The following is a 21,552-nucleotide window of genomic DNA, read 5'->3' on the forward strand; positions in this document are numbered from 1 at the left end:
TTCATTCCACCCTGAGCAGCATTATACTAACGGCTACACAGCTGGATGTTTGATATTTGAATACACTAATACACATGTATCTGCTGAATAATTGAAAAGAAGTTGTTGCCTGCTGTTTGTTAGTACAGCATGGCCTCTTACAAATTCACCAAACTGATAGTTATGAACAATTCAACCACAATTATTCTGAAAAGCAGATAATGAGAAATAAGATAAACCAGATAAAAGGAACAAACATTTCAGAACTCATCTCGATGAGAAAAGTATAACATACACATAAACGTATTACACAACCATTACCAGAGTTCACATGTAAATCCAGTGAAATATTCAGCCCTGCAAGCGGTGCCTCAAGTCAGAGCTTTATAATTAGTCTCTGCATTTTCACCTTCTCCAGAGATTACTATTCACTCGTCAGTTCTCCTTCTCACGCCTTTCAGTGCCTCTGTCACGTGGCGATAACTTTACATTTCTTGTGCAAATTAATTTCGATCACGATTCTGACCTGACCTGACTTGCCTGTCAGGCCACAGCTCTTAATAAAGTGCTGATGTCTCCCTCACAAAAGCACGCCTATTAACTAGTGCTAATGCAGCCTCGATTCTCATACAAAGTGGGTTCAGGTTTTAAAACACTACAGACTACTGCAGGATGAGGGGGGGGGGCTCTACTTTTGTCTTGAAACTGCGGCTTGTACGATTACATTATAAAACACCATGGATGTGGAATGTGCATGTCACTTGTTTTCATTAGTACCTGTTTTATGTGTGCTGTAAATGAAGGTGAAGGGAGCCGTTTCAAGCAGTTCATGGAAAATAAAAGCAAGAGTGTTTTGACAATGACATTCTGATTATGGTCTCTTTTTTAGAAGTTTACTCTCAAAGACAGTTTAGTGCCAATATTCTGGTTCCTGCTTTGCTAAAATTGAGTTTTCAAATTCTTTGTTTCCCCAGTTTTAGTGGCACTGGTTGCTTCACACATGACAGGAAGATTACAGATCACTCAACAAAAACATTCAAGTACAAATGTCAATCAATATGACACAGTCAAGAATAAATACTGTATGTTCAGTGTGGTGAATGTAACATGGGGGTGGTGGGTGGTTCTAGGGAGGCTGATGTGCTCCATTCCCACACTCTCCACAGAATCCAAGCAGCACCTTCCAATACTTCAGCTTTTGGATAGTTTCATTAGGGATGGTGATTAGAATTGTATTGCATTTTTTCAGTTTGGAGTGAAAAAAAAAGCTGTGGACAAGCTTCTCCATGTTAGAAAGGGTGAGAGTCAGAGTGCTTCTGTATGCTTCTAAGGTGATGAAAGGCAGTGTTGGAGTGATGTTTGATGTGACACCCAAAGGTTACTTGAGGTTCAAATATAACACTGACGTGACTAATGAGCAAAGGTCCTGGAAAGAGAAAATTATGCAAATTATGCCAGAAGACCGAGTTTAGGCCGAGCGGGCAGTGATGTGACGATGATAAAAAATGGCCTCTGTCTGTCTTCACATACATTTGCGTTTCACTGACATAGCAATGGTATTAAAGTCCAAGAGGTATTAGGTTAAAGAGTTAATAAAATTGGGTAGAGCACCGATTTCTGAGGATCTGGTAGCATGTGGTTTCAAGATGAATGAGGGTTGAATCGGCAAGGTGCTTAAGCACGGGTTTTGTTCAGCGAATGACTGTTTATAACTCTGATGATTTGCGGGCCCATTCACACCACCCTTTGGAAAAATTGCAGAAAAGGGAGTTATAATTACCTAAATAACATCCAGGTGGCTTTATTTGTAGCAACTGGCTGGTAAACCAATGGGCTGGGCCAGAATAATTGAGTGTGAAGGATTTTATTATGTTAGTGGCATTATCTTAAACATTTATGTAACAGAATGTTGATCGTTAACCTTTGCAGCAACAAATTTGCCACAGGTGTTCAGCATTTCTGAAACAAAAAGCATTCATCAAATGAAACTAGTATTGTGCACAGTAATGACAATTAATTGAGTTTACTGGTTTTATATTATTCTCACGTTATATTCATATATTACTTATTGAAATGTGTTGAATTCCATAGACTGTTCATGACCTACACTCCACAATTGCATGACACACACACATAGTCAGTCTGTATATACAAGTGACAACAGTTAATATTTTGCCAAAGACACAACAAAACAGATGAAGCACATCTGCCACATACACTGTACAGCCAAAGACACAATGAGTTGGACACAAGACATGCATAAACAGGGGTCACTAGGGCCCAATCGCAACAACCACACATACAGACACGACAATTTGAGATCTGAACATGAACACACCCACACTGAAGAGAAGATTGCAGGATGTCAAGCCTTGGGATAAGCTATGAAACCAGATGGGGAGCAATCGTGCAACTTGGCCTTGGACCCGTGCATCGGAAGGAGAAAGGAAGAAAATTTTCAATCGACATGACCTATGGTAGAAAAACCTGTCTGTGAGGGACCCCATAAATTGTGAGGGCTACATTTTAGTGGGGCTTCTTTCTTGACTGCATTCATCTTGGGTGTGGGTCCTTGCAAGGATTAGAAAAGTAGCCCTTATATCTGACTTATGAATACCATTATTCATTACAATACACCTTTATTTATACAGCGGATATTACAACAGCTGGAGTTGTAACAAAGCGCTTTCCATATGGTGTAGTATAAATTAGCAGGAAATTAGAACACAAATTAAAACACATATACAATAGACACCAGAAGAAGAGCAGAAACAGCGACAGTCTCATGTTCAGTTGAAAGCTAAAGAATAAAAATTTGTCTTCAAATGATTAAAAGTGGACAGAGAGGGGGCTTGCCTCACAATTCCTGAACTCCAGAGAATCGAAGAGACCATCGGAACAAATTTGTATCAGTTGTTGATTCTTTATTTGAACATTTTCCTTCTTGAATATTAAAACCGAACACGCATTGAGTAAGTTTGGTTCATTAGGGATTTATTCACGAGTAATTCACATTTTCTTCATGACTATATTCCAACAATTGTCCTGATTTTAATTGAAGGCCGAGGTTAGGATTATACTCACTGGTTTTCTGATTACTGAAGTGTTTGTAGAAAGAAGTAGATCAAAGACCACGGAATGACAAAACCAAAGATTATTAGTGATCTAACGATATCGAAGAAATACAATTGGAATTGATAAGAGGTATGGGATAACAGAATCGTCCAACCAGGACTAAACAAACTTACAAGAGTCCCCTTTAAATCGCAATATGTTTTTGAAGAACTTTTCAATTTACCATGATAAATTCAGTTGACCCTTTGTTGCCACCAAAAATATTTTCCCTAGGGCTTTCTGAGTACCTAGTAGCTACTAACTAGGGTCTTTCATTGCCCAGCAGGAACTCTTGAGGGGCCCGGCTGCGTTGAGGAATGCAGATTGGTTGGTCGTACTTGGAGATGTGTAGCTATTAGCTACCAGTCGGTAACTGCTAACTTTTAGTGTTCAGTGATGACCAGCTCTACTCGCAAGTCAAAATATTTTAAGAATAGGTAATACATGGATTGATGGACAGACAAAGAGTTGCAGGCTCTTCTGGGCATTTTTGGGGGACGAGGACATTTAGCGCAACTTTGAATCAGCGACAAAGAATGACCACGTACCATTTTATAACCCAAGCTAGGCGAGCTAACACTGTTCGCACGGCAAGAAAAAGTCACTGCAAGCTGCAAAGTTGACTCAACTGAATAAAAAAAACTCACGGATTACAACAGCCGTAGGGGGAATGACCGCCGTCGAGTGATGACCACACTGCACTAAAAATGTTTACCTGTTAGTCTCTCAAACTACGTAGTCACAAGTGGGTTTTAAAAAAAAGATCAACATGGCTTGATGTTATAAATCTACAACCATTTGTCACCAAAATTCATGTGCACATCACTACCTGTGCCCAAATAAATCACCCCATATATCAAAACTATCACCCCAATATTTACAATTTTATGGACATTCAGCATTTTCCTCATTAAGCGACATTGAGCTTGAGTGCACACCTATGGCTAGGAAGATGTTAAAATCTCAAATATTCGGGCGATTGTTTTAATATTTTCAGAGATTGGTGTGGGCAGAACTCAAGATGTGCCCATGAATTTTAGTGGCAATTGGTTGTAGTTTTCTAAGCTTTTTCACTACAGTGAAACTCTGTTCTAGAGCTTTGTGTGCAGATTTGTTTTGATTGCAATACCATATTTTTCAATTCCCAATGCCTCTGACTTCATGATTTGCATTTACTTCCCTTACTGTTCCAACTGAAATGTGTTCTTAACCCTGGACAATGGTTCCTGGCACACTGTTCCACCCTTAATAAATAAATAAAATTATGATATATGACTTCCTTCTCAATTCTAATAAAATAATTGGGCTGCCGTTCACACAGCAGTAATGGAGGAAGCTAATGAGTGATTGGTGTCACAAGAATATGTCATGCTCAGTAGAATGGATAGATAAATATAATCAAGGATACCACAGAGTCATGGTTGGTTTCATAATCCATGTTGATGCATTAACTAAAGAACATGGGCACATCTAATACATTCAGCATGAGGCTCAGTTTACATGGAAGTAAGCAGAGTACTCCACATGAAGCAGTACACATCAGTACGCTCCGTTGATTCCTGCTTCTGTCGGTCGTTTTGCCAGAGGCTGTAGAGGTGATTCCTCCACTCTCCATGATGTCTTCAGAGACACTCAACTATTTTTAGCTCCCTCATTCAAACATATTTATCCTCCTCTTGAAGGATCGCCCTTTGAAATGCCCCAGCTGAGTCTTTATCCTCTCCATCGTCACATTTTCCTTTCCACCTCATTTGCTTCCTTTCTTTTAGTGCAACTCAAAGCAAAGCCCCACACCTCCAAGCTGTTCAGCAACAACTGACGCATGAACTATTAATAAAAGCAACAACTATAAGGAACTTTATTTTATGTACATATACATATATATATACATATATATATATATATATATATATATATATATATATATATATATATATATATAGCATTTGGGTCCCCCACCTCAATCCTCCACCATGCCAAAACGTGACAGAATGACCCGACCACAAATGGATGCATGCAGCGACATTCCAAACGTCCCCAATCTACCTGTGAACCCCCTCAGCCTGCCTACCACTCCAAAGCCCTTCAGGTGGATGAGACTCAGGCCCCCAAACGGCAGCAACTACCAGTGCTTGCCGCCCTCTGGCTCAACCTCAGTTGCGCACGACCTGCAGCTGCCATCGAACTGGCACCGTCCGGACCCATCTGACTGGACCCGTCATGAGAGGCTCGTCTGTCCTCCAGGACCACCAGACAGGCATCAATTGGCAAGCCATAATCCCGCTTCCCGTTTTGGGACCTTTGTATCATTTGGGACATCTGTTCCTTAAGGCTGGGTACAGTCTTGGTCTGTGTTTGTTATTTTTGGTTTAGTATTTAGATTCTTGTTTTTTACCTTATGCTCCTTTTGTGTCTCCTGTCGTGTTGTCAAGTGCCTTTTGTCCATGCCACGACCAAGTCCCATTTCTGGTAAATGTTAAGTTACTTTGATCCTTGTTTTGTACTTTGATATATTTGTTCACTTTTTTGTTTTATTCAATTAAATACCCTTTAAGTTACCCCTGCCTCAATTCCCTGCATTTGGGGCCTCCACTTCTAAATCCTCCACCATGCGAAAACCTGACACATACGGTGCTGATCACGTGTGGCTTAACTTTGTTGAATTAAAAGTCGCCTCAGTGCCATAATTGGGTGAGTTAAACAAAATATGTCTATTGCCAAGATTGATGCATCAAATAAATCAACACGGAGTCAACTCAAATGCCAATAACCAGCTGACATTAGTATATGTTCCGTATTTTATATAACAAGCAAACGCGTGTGACCGCAACAGGCACATTGTAAACACATGCTGTGCCTGCTGCTAATCTGAACTAGGTTACCAAATTGCTCTGCTTTCGTCTGTCTACAACACAGCAGGTTCACCCATCCATGCAGTGTATACTCCTTTACACAAACGTGAATTTGTTTGCGTGAGGTTTTCTAAAAATAAAGCTCTCCACTGAAAGAAAAAATAAGTTAGAAATTCAAATTCATAAAGTTGATATAAATGGTTAGAAAAATAATCCTGTGAGAAAATCAGAGTGAAAACGTGAAATATTAATAGAAATACATTTGTAGAAAATTCACCAGTGTAGGTATTTATTTTTATATATAGTGTATAGTCAGGGGAAAATAGCGAGGTAATAAAGCAAAACAATGCAGGCGGACTCATCAAATAATGACTGATTGGTTGAAAATAAAGAAGTGGGAGATGATAAATTTGCCACTCAGTGTATAGGGCAGGCATCACCAAATGGCGGACCGCGTTCCGGATCCGGATGGTTCGGACCGGACCCATGGCCAATCTATGATGAATTTTTTTCAGGGCGCATTCGCAAACGTTGGCGCTGCAATTCTAGTAAATACGGAAAAGGCGTCACTGATTTGAGCCAATCAAATCTTTTGTTTACGATCCACTGCCAATTGCGCAGCAGACCGGAAGAGAGTGCTGCTGACAGTATGCCTTGCTAAAAAGTTAGTGAGGTCGATGAGTCTTGTTTTAAATGAATGGACGGAGAAATTTAGTTTCGATCTGGCTGCAGCCAATTTAAAACCAGTGTGCATCATATGCTCCGAAACCGTCGCAACATTGCGAAGCGCCACAACGAAACAAAGCATCGCCCTTTTATGAACAGTTATCCGCTGACGTTTGAGGTGAGCGCACGCAAAAACATCAAACTTTGAGTGCAGTATAAGAGATTTTTACATTTCTGTTTACATCCCAGCAGCATGCAAACGAATATTCAGTAAAAGTATCATGGATTTTGGGGAAACATAAAAAAACGTTCAAGTGATGGGGAAGTTGTGAAGGAGTGCTTACATGTGGTTGCACAAACATTATTTAAAGGAAAACACTAAGCCCAGATGTGTGAAATAATCTACCAAATCCCAATGGCCCTGACTCCGTTCCAACCCAGATTTAAGTCACTGGCAGGGCAGTCACAAACTCATTTTTCTCATTAAGAGGAGTTAAAAAAATATTCAAAAGAAAAAGTGGTGTCAAAGCTCATTTTGAATTAGTTTTTCATGAGGACAGCCATTTATATTGATTGTGTACTGAACATGTTGACCTGGTTACTTCGATAATTAGGCTTTCCGCTTTTTTTAGGCTGATAACTCTTTGATTTAAAAAAAAAAACGTAAAAGATGTTTACTCAATGCTTAGCACTTGATATATTTCTGCAGGAGATATTTTACTGCTTTTTTCTGGTAGTGGCACCCTTCCTGGAGCCACATTTTCTTGAATGTGAAATAAACGCCTTATATTTGTTTGACTGGCAAAGGTGTTTAATGGGAACATTGCTAAATTTTTAGTATATAAGTGCGCTCTGTTGAAAATGACTAAATATTGAAACTATATAAAAATGTGAACATAGGCTAGATATTTCGGGACGTTGGACTTTGGTTCGGACCTTTTAAATTGGAAGAAATTTTTGTTGTGGACCTCTGTGACTTTTAATTGAATACCTCTGGTATAGGGTAATAGCACTGTAGTACAAGGCAGGCGATACTGTGCTTCTCAATTATTTCCTGTCACGCACCCCCCCCCTACCAAGAAGAAAACAATTCGCGCCCCCACCATCATTTTTTTTACATTTGTACTAATGTACATGTTCTTTGTATATTGGTGCTAGATTGTCAATAAAATATCCCTTAACAAAGCAAAATTGATAAAAAAATATATATAATTTTGAGAACGATTATTGTGAGGATCTTGAAACTCATTACTGCTGCGCAAATATTGATGAGATGATAAATATTTACTATACGTTTTTGTTTTGTTTTTTTAAACTTTGTTAACATGAACAAACCAAACAGTTATTAATACGTACATAATATAGAAAAGACAAAAAGAGCCAGGAGGATTTTAAACAAAAATTCTATATAAATAACATTAAGCAAAAGTTTTAATGTCTACTCTTAAGTTTTTTTTTAATGTTTACAATACGTTTGACGTCGAACCTGTTCGTTGTGGTAACGTCAGCCTGAGAGCGTCTGCTAATTTGCTATCGTAGCCGCCGTCTTATTTGATGTTTAGATACGTAATGGTTGCAATACAACATTTCTGTTCATAGCTGCCAAACGCGGTCCAAATCTGACTTCTGTTAAAAGTCGAGTATACATCGAAGCAATTCATTTTAGCGTTTAGCGCGTTTAGCGCCTCCTTGCTCGCCTCCTCGTTTAGAACGCTACTTGTTTACAGAGTCGTTTATTTGCCATATATACATATGGTTCAAATAAAGGCCGTTCTGCTGCGGCGCAAGATAGCTTGGCGCAGAGCATTTAAGTAAAGAAATCACTTCCGGGACTACGAGCGACGGGGCGACGCTTTTTTTTTTTAAATCAGTACTGCGTGACAGGGGGACGCTTTTTTTTAAACCAGTACTGCGTGAACGAGGGGCACAAACAGCTTTGACGAGCTCAAACTCACGTTGTCTGAGATCGCCTTTTTCGGTCCCAAAACGATGCATCATTCAGGCGTACTACGGCGGGAAAAAAAGCTTGTTCCCCAGGGTCCCAAGTTCCCTCCTCAGTATCGCACCATCGCACCCACTATTTGAGAATCACTGCTTAAGTGTGTGTTGCAAGCTGCTAAAATGAATAGCGGCAGTTTGGACACAGTTTGCCGTAATTCTAAAAAATGACATTTAATACATCCATTGGCAGCATGAGTGCCTGTATTTCACAATAAAGTCGAAAGTGCAACCAGCGCAAGTAAGGTAGATAAAAAACAGCAGTGCTAAAGTTTAAAAAAAAAAGGCCAGTGGAAATTTTGTTTAGCTGGTAACTTTAGTCACCAGTCGGATTGTCTGTGATCAAAAAACTTAATTTAAAACCCTGCTAACAACCCAAGCCAAACTGAGCTTCTCCTCGACATAAAAAAAACATATATTGCAACTGTCGAGATATAGTATATCACTTCAACATACTTTCCTGGCCCCAGTTACTACTTTCCTGTTAGATTTTCCGCTATTGTGAAGTTTCTTGTTGTTCAATGAATGTGCTATAAACAAGTCCTGATTAATCATCAATAAAATTCATGCTTGCTCAAGTTCTTATGATCACTCAGAATTAACAATATAAGTGGTGGTGCTGTTTCACAAAGGGGAATGAAGCTCTGCCATTATAACAGTGAGATAATTGGCTAAGATAGATAGAAAAGGACAAGCAGAAAGAAGGGAAGAGTGCCGAATGTAATGATGACAAGACCGCTAATCTTAAATTCGAAACCGTAACCATGTCAGGTCAAATTAGATGCAAGTTGTCATGAAAGGGAGGAGCAAAAGATATATGACTTAGTGTATACAGAACAGTTCCATCTCTGTTGGAATTATATAATAAGACCAAAGAAGAAAGACGATTTATGAGCAGCAAGCAAAAGACAAGCCTAATAATGATTTTATTCCTGTGGAAACTGCGCTAGAAATAAAGTAAATATTTGTTTTTAAATTGGCAACAAAAATATGTAACGAAGTGAAATCTATAACTGGGCCGGACCAGTAAAATAAATATGCATCTTAGTTCCATTTGCATGCTGTCCTGGTCAACTGTAAATATACATACATATATATTTAAATACCGTATTTTTACGGTCATAAGACGCGCTGCATCAAAGGGCACAACACCAGTTGAGGGTGCTATTTCCGTATTTAATGCATAGACTAGGCGCGCCGCACTACAAGGTGATAGCTCAGCTCGCAACACCAGTTGAGGGTGCTATTTCCGTATTTAATGCATATACTAGGCGCGCCGCACTACAAGGCGCTAGTTCAACTGCCTTGCGCTAGTTCAACTGTCTTGCTAGCTCAGCTGCTAGCGTTAGCTCAGCTGCTAGCTCAGCGCTGGCTCGGCTGCTCGCCTCAGCTCACCAGGACTCATTCCCCCAAGAGGGAATGTTGCCAGAGGTATCACCCCATTTCAATGACTGATGTCATGAAACTATTAGGAATCATTGCCAATAACAATGACTCTAACCAATACAAGGTATCTTGGCAATAGTCTACTAGACAATGTCAGGGGAGGGACTTCACTGGTCACCACACTCCTTAGAGTCACGGTTTCAAATCAAAACCAAAAAAAAAGCTCAGCATACAAGCAAACAATGAAACAAAGAAATAAGATTAACACAAAACATGTATCTCTCATGCCATCAAAAGAAATAAAAGTAACACAAAAAGATTATAGCAATGGCTTCTTGGGAGCCACTCAGCCTTAGCCAATTACAGCAATGGCTTCTTGGGAGCCACTCAGACTCAGCCAATCACATGGCTGTTTAGAGAGATGTGCATGGCTGTTTGAGAGATGTGCTGTTGTGCTTTGGGCTTTTTGCAGTCTATTTGTCTAAACCTGGGACGTTTCTTGCTTGCAATAACATAAATGATAAGACAGACTACAACATTGTGGACAGCTGCCCTTTTGTCCAGCTTTCTCCTACACCATCACCCAAACACCATAGTCACATAATGTATAAGTCACGGTCAATTAGAAGCACAGATGACTCAGACTTTGTCCAGCAGGGTGTGCTAACATGCACTCCGAACAGCCCAATGAGTAAAAGGGTTGATGGTCGCAAGTGATGCTTAGTCCATATAATGGGTGTGTCGCTTTACAAGGCGCTTTGATTGTTTTGGGGAAGATTAGGGACTTTAAAGAGCGCCCTATGACCCGGATAATTCACTGATGGTGTAGTGGTACACTCGCCTGAGTCGTGTGCGGGCAGTGTGGGTTCAGTTCCCACTCAGTGATGGTGTCTATGTCTGCTCTGTGACTGGCTGGCGACCAGTTCAGGGTGTAGTGCGCCTTTTATTTCATAAAATACACAATTTGTATGAATATGAATAATATGAACTAACAATCAATAAATACAATGAAGTTCAACTATCCATGGCAGGAAGAAGTCCCTATCAAAATATGTTTTCAAGGAATAAAATGAAGTGCCAAGAATTCAATTGAATATAAGCAAGGCTTCAAGTAATATTGGCAAATCCTCCCATTTACCATTTTAGTTTTGCCAACACACGTTTGTCATCTTGTTGTTCAGCAGACGTTTCATTCAACTGTGATGACTCAGTCTGAATACTGGGTGGCACCCACGTAACGACGTCCTGGAAGTCTCTTTGACAGAAAAAAAAAAGAAAACTCACAAAGAAGAAAGTTTTGCCACACTGAATACTGGAGAGCTGTGTGCCAAATTAAACTAAGCTAAGCCAAATAATTAAATAAATAATGAAAAAAGAGCACTACAAGGTTGAGCCGAATGTCCGGTGCTGGCCCAGATTGCGACCCCCGCCCACTGTGAATCTCTTTGCGGCGATCGAGGGCTTTTACCTTCGCTGAGCAATGAAGCTCAATGCAAATGTAAACGCGAGTGTCGTTCCCCACTTTCCATCATGTCAGCAATAATCACACTATTCGCTTGTTACCAATTGAAGAGCGCGTCAATTGCCACAATAAAGAGCACCCCAGCTCACAAATATTGATGCCAGCCATCAAAAGTAATGCGTGTGCATTGCAATAACTTATTTTTGTGACATTCATGAACATGGACGGCGCCAACACTTTCACTTTGCCTGTACGAGTTTTAACGTTTTATGTCACATCCACCTCATTTGCACATCCACGGTTCTCAGAATGCATTGTGTGCTGCAATGCATTTAATCAATGGCGTTTTAAGGACGTTAATCCTTGCCATATGCGTTTGTTACCAGTAACAGAATGTGTCATATTTAAAACATTTATGTTTGATTTATGTAGCACATGTTTTTATTTTTATTTTTTTTAATAAATCAAACCGTGACTTAAGTTTGTGTATTAAATGGTGAGATTGAAGCCAGTTCCTCGTTGAATTTGCTATGCTAGTTTGAGCATGATTCGTAAATAATAATTTAAAAAGGAATTTGGTTTCGAGATTGATCACTTCATTGAAATGATCAATACAAATGAAAATATTTGATGGTATTGGCAAAGTGTTTTGATTTAGGTATAGATATATATCATACATACATCAGCCATTTGGTGTGGTTGTTTGTTCAGTCAGGCCGTACTGTTATGGGCCTAATTCGACCCGCGTTTGACACCTCTGCACTAGCGCGTAGAATTGTAAAAATTATTGCCTAAAATTTGGTTTTACAGTAGATTGAGGACAAAAGTCATCATAAAATAATTTTAAAACCCAGCTATACTTGACACAGATGACGGAACACTTATGTATAAAAAAAATTATGGATACCATTATACAGAGAAATATATTTTTCCATAAGAAGAAAGTCAAAGAAAGAATGCTGAGAAAAAAATCCCTGATGAGTCACTGGGATCATTTTGTCTGAGGTGAATAGACAAAGATACGGAGAAAAGTTTTTTTTTCTAAGCATGGGATCATATCAGAAAAAAGGAGGAATTAAATAGTGCTAATATAATTCTCAAATAAAAGTAACATACACTGAACCAGAGCCATGTTGTTGTTATTTAGAGGAACACCTTCTGTTGTGCCTGCTGCTCACACAATATGATAAATCACACTCTCTGTATAACATTCAGGATTAGATTATTACTAATCCGTTTGATAATGCTCATTTTGAAATTGCTACTCTGATGAAATTGAACAAACACATCAGAAACACTGTCTTGAAAATGACAAAAGTCAATCTAGAAAACCTGCAAGTGCTAAATTCTATTCTACTCACAATGGGATTGCTAACAAGGCCTAGGCTACAGTGAATTTGCCATTTGCACAATTCCAGGTGAAATGGAGCAAAAGCTAAAAATACACAGTAATGTTAATTTCATTCTATCCCATGAATGTATGGGTTTACTTTCTCATAAGACTATATATGAAGAACAAGAAAAAGAATACTTGAGTATACATGAATATTTTGCGAACCAAACAGCGTACTTTCTACGATGAGCAGAACAACATAACATGCTGTAGCAGCTGTCTATGACATCATCCCTCATTACTTCCTCCCCACTACATTTGGAATTGAGTCCTAAAAAAGAAAGTCTTACCCCCCCTATTTTACCTATTTCTGCTAAATGTCAATCAGATTTAATCAGAAAATTGTGTGACATTTAGGGCCCATGTTAGAACCGGATAAAAAACTCTGCATAAATAATGTGACTCTCCCACGAGTTATGAGGTATTTATTGAACAGTTTTAAAGCTCATACAAAGAGATAAGCAGCAAAGGCATTAATACCACAAGCAAATCACCACCCCAACACACACACACAGTTTGGACAAACTACTGTATTGTTGCCATGGCATGTTTTGTTCTTTCATTCCAATCCATTCAAAGGCAACAAATGCTCGCATTAGGTACAGCTCCCAAACATTCATCTTAACCTACTTTCCAGTAATAATCTAGTGTAGGCTATGTATGTTAATACTCCCCAATCTCCATTGAGAGGAATGACAGGAGACAAATTACAGCCCAAGGGCTAAATACACGCTTCAGTGTTTGTGACTGGAGTTGTCTGTGTCATGATTTGTATTTGTTATTTTTGGTTTAGTATTTGGTTTCATGTTTTGGCCTTCTTCATGTCTCTTGTCTTGTCTTGTCTATTGTGTCCACCTGTGCTCGTTTACCCAAGCCCTAGTGTTAACCAATCTGGTCCTTCCAACCCTCCATGTCTTGTCCAGGTGCTCCTCGTTGTCTCGTCAATTTGTGTGTATTTAGTTCCCTGGTTGCTTTCAGTTCTTGTTGGTTCATTGTCATTTTCACTGTCGCTTGTCCCTGTCGCTTGTCCCTGTTGCCTGTTCCTGTCGCCTGTTCCTGTCCCCTGTTCCTGTCCCGATCATTAGTTTCCTGTCGTTGTTTAGTCTTTCCAAGTTCCCTGTTTGCCTTAGTTTTCTGTTAATTAAATGCCCTTTAAGTTACCCCTGCCTTGCTTCCTTGCGTTTGGGTCCTCACCTTCCTCAACCCTGACAGACTGTGGCTCAAAGTGGCTGATTTGGAACTTAACTGTACATTCCAGAGCCTCACTGTTGGTAAAAAATAATTATGGCGCATCAACAGCTTCTTTAATCATAATAATAATAATAATAAGAAGAAGAAGAACAACAACAACAACAACAACAAGATTTTAAAGTAGGCTACATCAACCATTGCATGAGTTGTTTTTTTTTTTTTTACTAAAGAGACGATTTAAATCAGTGGCGTGAGGTTTTGTCTGTTGTCTTTCAATATCCAAGGGTTAGATATGGGGCAATTGCAGTCCAAGCCTGCGTTGTTTCAGAACAAAGGCCAGCTCCTCTTTCGGCCTGTGACGACTTGCATCTTAAAGAAGATAAGGAAGAATTTACATATATATATATATATATGTACTGTCCTCGCGAAGACGTGGGTGAGCATAGTCTACGCTAGACAGCGAGCTAAACTCTTGAATGATGCAAGACGTCCTTTGGTTGTTTTTCACCTTTAATTGGAAATCTTGACACCGTTGCAAGAGTGAAACTAAAAATAAACACAAATGAACCCATCAGGCACGTTGCTCAGTATCATATGCATTTGAAAACAATACAAAACAAATTAGCTGCCAATTCAACAGCAACTCACTAGCACAGAACCAAAAGCCCCCAAATGTTAACCCCAGATTCATACAAACAACAATATGGCATGTTACTTACAAGCGTTGCCTCTATTGGAGCAAAAAACTTCAGCTAGATCGCAGCTGCACTCGACGCGATCTCTCCTTCCTCCTCAACTACGCAATCTATATTCCCCTCCCACACATAGTTTAGCCATCACTACTTCCTGCTTTACGGTACGTCCGTCAAAATAAAAGCATGCCTTTCAAAATAAAGGTCGTCATAAAGAAATAAGATAAACCTTGCCTGAAAGGCAGAACACTCCCCGCCTGACCTTATCAGGTCATCAAACAACATATTAACACAATCAATCAACCGGCAAAAGAAGAACAATTTCAGAAATAGGTCTCTTATAGGTTTTTAAAGAACCTTGATCCGACACTCTCAGCTGAACCTCTCGAACTCTGCCATCTCTTCCTGGTGCACCGGCCGTTACCTTAGCCAGAGGCCAGTCGTTTCGAGCAACTCGACAGTCCTTCAGAAGAACGATATCTCCTATTTTCACGGTGCCAAACTCCGGGTCAAGAGCTTTGAATTGGTATCTGAAGCTGCCTTGCCGGTCCACAGCGGCCTTGAAGTCTCGCAGCGTCACCTCGCCCCGGGCTGCTGTGAGAGTGTGCCATTTTTTAGCTCAGCGGCCATGAGTCTCGGTCTGAGGAGTTGGCTCTGCGGCCGGGCGCTTTAAATTCCTCTCTGTTGTGCCGTCGCTGGGCGTCGGAGTGCAGGCGGTCCATGAGGCTTGACACGCCCTGCTGGTGTGATGCTGGGGGTCGTGGCCGGAGAAATTGTCTCTTAAACTACGCAGGGCCTCCCTCACCAGCTGCAGCTCCTCACCGGGTGCACTGTGCTGGAATGCAGGAGGAGAGCTGCTGTACCCACCTTCAATCCTGAATGGCCGATTGTGGCTAACAACCTGCGCTTTGTGCTGAGCCTCGTCGTGCTTTTGCTGCATCCTGTCCTTCCTCCCGAGTTGCTGCTCATACTCGCCAAGTAATTTATTGCGTTCGCTCAGCTTGTCTTTGAGCACCACATTTTCCCCTTCCAGCTGATCTTTGGCCATGTTGCTCCTCAGTAGCTCCTGCTTTAGTTGCAGCACGCCATCCTCCTGCACTGTCAGCCGCTGCTGCAGGGCATCCTTGATGGCCTGAATATGGCGCACCTCCTGTTTGTGTCTCAGGAGTTCCCGTTTAAGATCAAGAGCCTCCTCCGTGCTTTGGTCCAGGCGGCTGTGCGTGAGAACCAGCTGCTGCTCGCCGTTTGCCCGGTTGTCTCCGAAGCTCACAGATCCACCTGGGTCATCCTCTGGGAGGGAGCCGTTGAGAAGCAAAGCCTGGAGGCGGAACACCATCTTTCTGGCCTCATGCATTTCCTTCTCCAGCTGCTCCTGGTGGACGTCCAGCAGCTCCTCCCAGGACTTCTCTTCCTGTGGCACATCATGCCCAAGCGAGGGGCCCAACCCACAGAGAGACACCTCCTCTGCGAAATGCTTCTTGTCCGACAGTAATGATTTGTCATTGCCGCTGCTCCTCGGGCTGATCGCGGATGGTTTCCTTCAAGGGCGGGGCTTTCTCTGCATGCTTGTTTTGAAAGATTTTGTCCATGAATTCAAGAAACTGATCTTTCACCTTAGGCTTTCTATTCAATGTTTTTTGCAGTGAGTTGAGGCGAGATAAGGCATACTCGCGGTTGTTGGAGAGCAGATGACGTTGTGGCTTGAAGGGTAGGGGTGCAACCCAGTGATTAGACTCGTCCTTGAACATTTCTTTGTCCATCAAGAAGATTGTATTCTCAATGGATGGGCCGGTTTTGTTGTCCGAACTTGTTTCATTGAAGACGTTCTGTCCAAGAGCATCTGATGACAATTTGTAAGGTTTGCTTTTACGCTCCCCACCTTGGCTAGCGTTCTCTGTCAGCCTAATGAAGCTGTTGCAGGGTGTGCAAATAGGAGGACGACCATTTTCTAACACATTGGTCTTATATGAGTTCACAGCGGGTTTGTGTGCATTTCCAAGACACACATCTCCGATCAAAACCCATCCTAAATCTAATTTCTGTGCAAATGGGGCGTTGTGAGGTCCATTAATTTGTTGGCGGACTTTGTGGACCCTTAGTATATCTCTTCCCAATAATATGAGAATTTCCGCTTTGTGGTCAAGCTCCGGGATGTACTGAGCAATTTTTCTTAGGTGTGGTTGGACTAAAGCAGCGTTTGGTGTGGGGATTTCGGAGCGGTCATTTAGTATTTCGTTGCACTCAATGAGCGGTGGAAGCGTGAGCACAATTTTTCCATCAAGAGATTCCACAAAAAAACCTTCAGCTTTGCGGCCTGATGTCTCGACAGGCCCAGCACAAGTTCTCAGTTTGTAGGGAATATGCTGGCTATTTATGTCGAACAGTTCGAAAAAGTCTGAACGGACCAGTGAACGATTACTTTCGTCGTCCAAAATTGCATACATGTTGACTGCTTTTTCGCGCAGACCTTGGTAATACACTCGGACTAGACAGATTTTAGAGCACGATCTGCCTGTTTGCCCTGGACCACACACTTGGGTGCATTGTGAGGTTACTGTGGTGTCAGTGGCAGGTTGTTCCTCCTCCCCGCCATCGTTTGCTGGTGGAGTGGGCCTGGTGGAAGTAGTGACTTGAGGTGGGCCAAGGTGCATCGCAGTGTCATGTCGTGTGCTGTCACATTCTGTGCACTTAACAAGGGCTGTACAGTCTTTTGCTAAATGGCTGCTAGAGGTGCAACATTTGAAACAAAAGCCATTTTCTTTAAGAATAGTTCTCCTCTCCTCAATGCTTTTTGCTCTGAATGCTCTACATTTCCTTAAAGGATGTGCTTTGTTATGAATAGGACAATTTTTTTCGAGTCCATTGCTTTTCTTTGCTAGTGACTTTATATGCGAGTTTGCTGGCATGCTTGCAACTGTTTCAATCTCCTTCTTATGAACAGATACTTTATATGCATTATTTCGTTCGTGTGTTCTCTCAGTGGTGCGTGTAAATGCAAAACTTGGATCGTTTCGCCTACGTGCTTCATCACAGATGAAGCTGGTAAAAAAATCAAATGAAGGAAAGAGTCCTTTGTTTTCTTCCTTAAACTTTGAGCCAACTGAGAGCCATTTATCTTGCAACCCATAAGGGAGTTTTTCTATTATGGGCCCAATGCCTCTGGCAGTGTCCAGGTATGACAAGCCTGTCAAATATCCTTCTTCCTTTGCACCTTGAAGCTCCATTAGTAAATCACCTAGGTCTCTTAACTTTGTGTAATCTTTTGCAGATATTGTAGGGAACTCATCAAGTCTTTTGAACAGCGACCTTTCCGTCACTTCAGGTGCAGCATAACAATCCTGGAGCCGTGCCCAGGCCTTTTCCAAAGCGATGTTGGGATAACTAGCATGTACTGAACGTATTCTCTGAACATGTTTTTTAGACTCTGGTCCGAGCCACTTAACCAATAAATCCAACATTTCAGTTGCAGTTAGTCCAATGTTTAAAGTAGCATTGTCAAAAGATGACCGCCATGCCCTATAACCTTCGGGCATGTCATCAAATTGGTAGAGACTTGTACTCACCAAATCGCGGCGAGCCAAATAATGAGCAAGATGTTCTGTTTCTTGTCCTATGCTGTTGGGTGTGGCAGCTCCAGGAGGGATAAATGATTGTGCTGCAGCATTTAAGCATTTTTGCGATGGGGCTTGCCATGTGACAAAACTCTCATTAGGTAACACTTGACCAGGGGCTGTCGTGATGGCTGCTTCTTGATGCTGACTTTGCTGTGACTTAAGCTCCACTTGAGTTTGCACATATTCCTGAGTTCTTTTTGCAACATCCTTTTGCAAGTGTTCATGTGTGATAGAGTCCGGCTTTCCTGCTTGCAGTCCCTCAGCAGCTTCCAAGGCTTCAGCTTGGGCAATGGCTGCAGCAGCCTCCCTCTGTAACGCTAGGGCACCAAGCTTAGCTTCTAACTTGGCTTTTCCTAATTCTAGCTCTGCACTTTCGACTTTAAGTTTTGCTTCCGCTTCAGCGAATGAGGCTCGTGCCTTGGCTGCTTCCGCTTCTGCTCGTGCTTGAATTGCTGCACTGGATGCCAAAGAACGAGAGCTTTTCGTGCTTCTTGTGTGCACTGACGATGCGTTGTCAGGTATTTCCATTTTCTTTTATGGTGTGCGTTCACTTAAAGAACTCCAAATGATTCCGCTTTTTCACTGTACTGTCCTCGCGAAGACGTGGGTGAGCATAGTCTACGCTAGACAGCGAGCTAAACTCTTGAATGATGCAAGACGTCCTTTGGTTGTTTTTCACCTTTAATTGGAAATCTTGACACCGTTGCAAGAGTGAAACTAAAAATAAACACAAATGAACCCATCAGGCACGTTGCTCAGTATCATATGCATTTGAAAACAATACAAAACAAATTAGCTGCCAATTCAACAGCAACTCACTAGCACAGAACCAAAAGCCCCCAAATGTTAAGCCCAGATTCATACAAACAACAATATGGCATGTTACTTACAAGCGTTGCCTCTATTGGAGCAAAAAACTTCAGCTAGATCGCAGCTGCACTCGACGCGATCTCTCCTTCCTCCTCAACTACGCAATCTATATTCCCCTCCCACACATAGTTTAGCCATCACTACTTCCTGCTTTACGGTACGTCCGTCAAAATAAAAGCATGCCTTTCAAAATAAAGGTCGTCATAAAGAAATAAGATAAACCTTGCCTGAAAGGCAGAACACTCCCCGCCTGACCTTATCAGGTCATCAAACAACATATTAACACAATCAATCAACCGGCAAAAGAAGAACAATTTCAGAAATAGGTCTCTTATAGGTTTTTAAAGAACCTTGATCCGACACTCTCAGCTGAACCTCTCGAACTCTGCCATCTCTTCCTGGTGCACCGGCCGTTACCTTAGCCAGAGGCCAGTCGTTTCGAGCAACTCGACAGTCCTTCAGAAGAACGATATCTCCTATTTTCACGGTGCCAAACTCCGGGTCAAGAGCTTTGAATTGGTATCTGAAGCTGCCTTGCCGGTCCACAGCGGCCTTGAAGTCTCGCAGCGTCACCTCGCCCCGGGCTGCTGTGAGAGTGTGCCATTTTTTAGCTCAGCGGCCATGAGTCTCGGTCTGAGGAGTTGGCTCTGCGGCCGGGCGCTTTAAATTCCTCTCTGTTGTGCCGTCGCTGGGCGTCGGAGTGCAGGCGGTCCATGAGGCTTGACACGCCCTGCTGGTGTGATGCTGGGGGTCGTGGCCGGAGAAATTGTCTCTTAAACTACGCAGGGCCTCCCTCACCAGCTGCAGCTCCTCACCGGGTGCACTGTGCTGGAATGCAGGAGGAGAGCTGCTGTACCCACCTTCAATCCTGAATGGCCGATTGTGGCTAACAACCTGCGCTTTGTGCTGAGCCTCGTCGTGCTTTTGCTGCATCCTGTCCTTCCTCCCGAGTTGCTGCTCATACTCGCCAAGTAATTTATTGCGTTCGCTCAGCTTGTCTTTGAGCACCACATTTTCCCCTTCCAGCTGATCTTTGGCCATGTTGCTCCTCAGTAGCTCCTGCTTTAGTTGCAGCACGCCATCCTCCTGCACTGTCAGCCGCTGCTGCAGGGCATCCTTGATGGCCTGAATATGGCGCACCTCCTGTTTGTGTCTCAGGAGTTCCCGTTTAAGATCAAGAGCCTCCTCCGTGCTTTGGTCCAGGCGGCTGTGCGTGAGAACCAGCTGCTGCTCGCCGTTTGCCCGGTTGTCTCCGAAGCTCACAGATCCACCTGGGTCATCCTCTGGGAGGGAGCCGTTGAGAAGCAAAGCCTGGAGGCGGAACACCATCTTTCTGGCCTCATGCATTTCCTTCTCCAGCTGCTCCTGGTGGACGTCCAGCAGCTCCTCCCAGGACTTCTCTTCCTGTGGCACATCATGCCCAAGCGAGGGGCCCAACCCACAGAGAGACACCTCCTCTGCGAAATGCTTCTTGTCCGACAGTAATGATTTGTCATTGCCGCTGCTCCTCGGGCTGATCGCGGATGGTTTCCTTCAAGGGCGGGGCTTTCTCTGCATGCTTGTTTTGAAAGATTTTGTCCATGAATTCAAGAAACTGATCTTTCACCTTAGGCTTTCTATTCAATGTTTTTTGCAGTGAGTTGAGGCGAGATAAGGCATACTCGCGGTTGTTGGAGAGCAGATGACGTTGTGGCTTGAAGGGTAGGGGTGCAACCCAGTGATTAGACTCGTCCTTGAACATTTCTTTGTCCATCAAGAAGATTGTATTCTCAATGGATGGGCCGGTTTTGTTGTCCGAACTTGTTTCATTGAAGACGTTCTGTCCAAGAGCATCTGATGACAATTTGTAAGGTTTGCTTTTACGCTCCCCACCTTGGCTAGCGTTCTCTGTCAGCCTAATGAAGCTGTTGCAGGGTGTGCAAATAGGAGGACGACCATTTTCTAACACATTGGTCTTATATGAGTTCACAGCGGGTTTGTGTGCATTTCCAAGACACACATCTCCGATCAAAACCCATCCTAAATCTAATTTCTGTGCAAATGGGGCGTTGTGAGGTCCATTAATTTGTTGGCGGACTTTGTGGACCCTTAGTATATCTCTTCCCAATAATATGAGAATTTCCGCTTTGTGGTCAAGCTCCGGGATGTACTGAGCAATTTTTCTTAGGTGTGGTTGGACTAAAGCAGCGTTTGGTGTGGGGATTTCGGAGCGGTCATTTAGTATTTCGTTGCACTCAATGAGCGGTGGAAGCGTGAGCACAATTTTTCCATCAAGAGATTCCACAAAAAAACCTTCAGCTTTGCGGCCTGATGTCTCGACAGGCCCAGCACAAGT

General features: G+C 42.3%; 1 protein-coding gene and 2 pseudogenes across 5 annotated transcripts in view; all 3 read right to left on the reverse strand.

Annotated features, from left to right (window-relative positions):
• The window catches only part of LOC148336015 (serine/threonine-protein kinase BRSK2-like), a 119,144-nt gene that overhangs the window by 63,231 nt on the left and 34,361 nt on the right, over positions 1–21,552 (reverse strand). The window lies entirely within an intron of this gene.
• On the reverse strand, positions 15,029–16,493 carry LOC148336016 (dixin-A pseudogene; annotated as a pseudogene).
• On the reverse strand, positions 18,398–20,970 carry LOC148336017 (dixin-A pseudogene; annotated as a pseudogene).

The sequence above is a fragment of the Idiotropiscis lumnitzeri genome, chromosome 5 (assembly GCF_059441095.1).
Source record: "Idiotropiscis lumnitzeri isolate Australia: NSW breed Sydney's pygmy pipehorse chromosome 5, RoL_Ilum_1.0, whole genome shotgun sequence".
Taxonomy (NCBI): Eukaryota; Metazoa; Chordata; class Actinopteri; order Syngnathiformes; family Syngnathidae; genus Idiotropiscis; species Idiotropiscis lumnitzeri.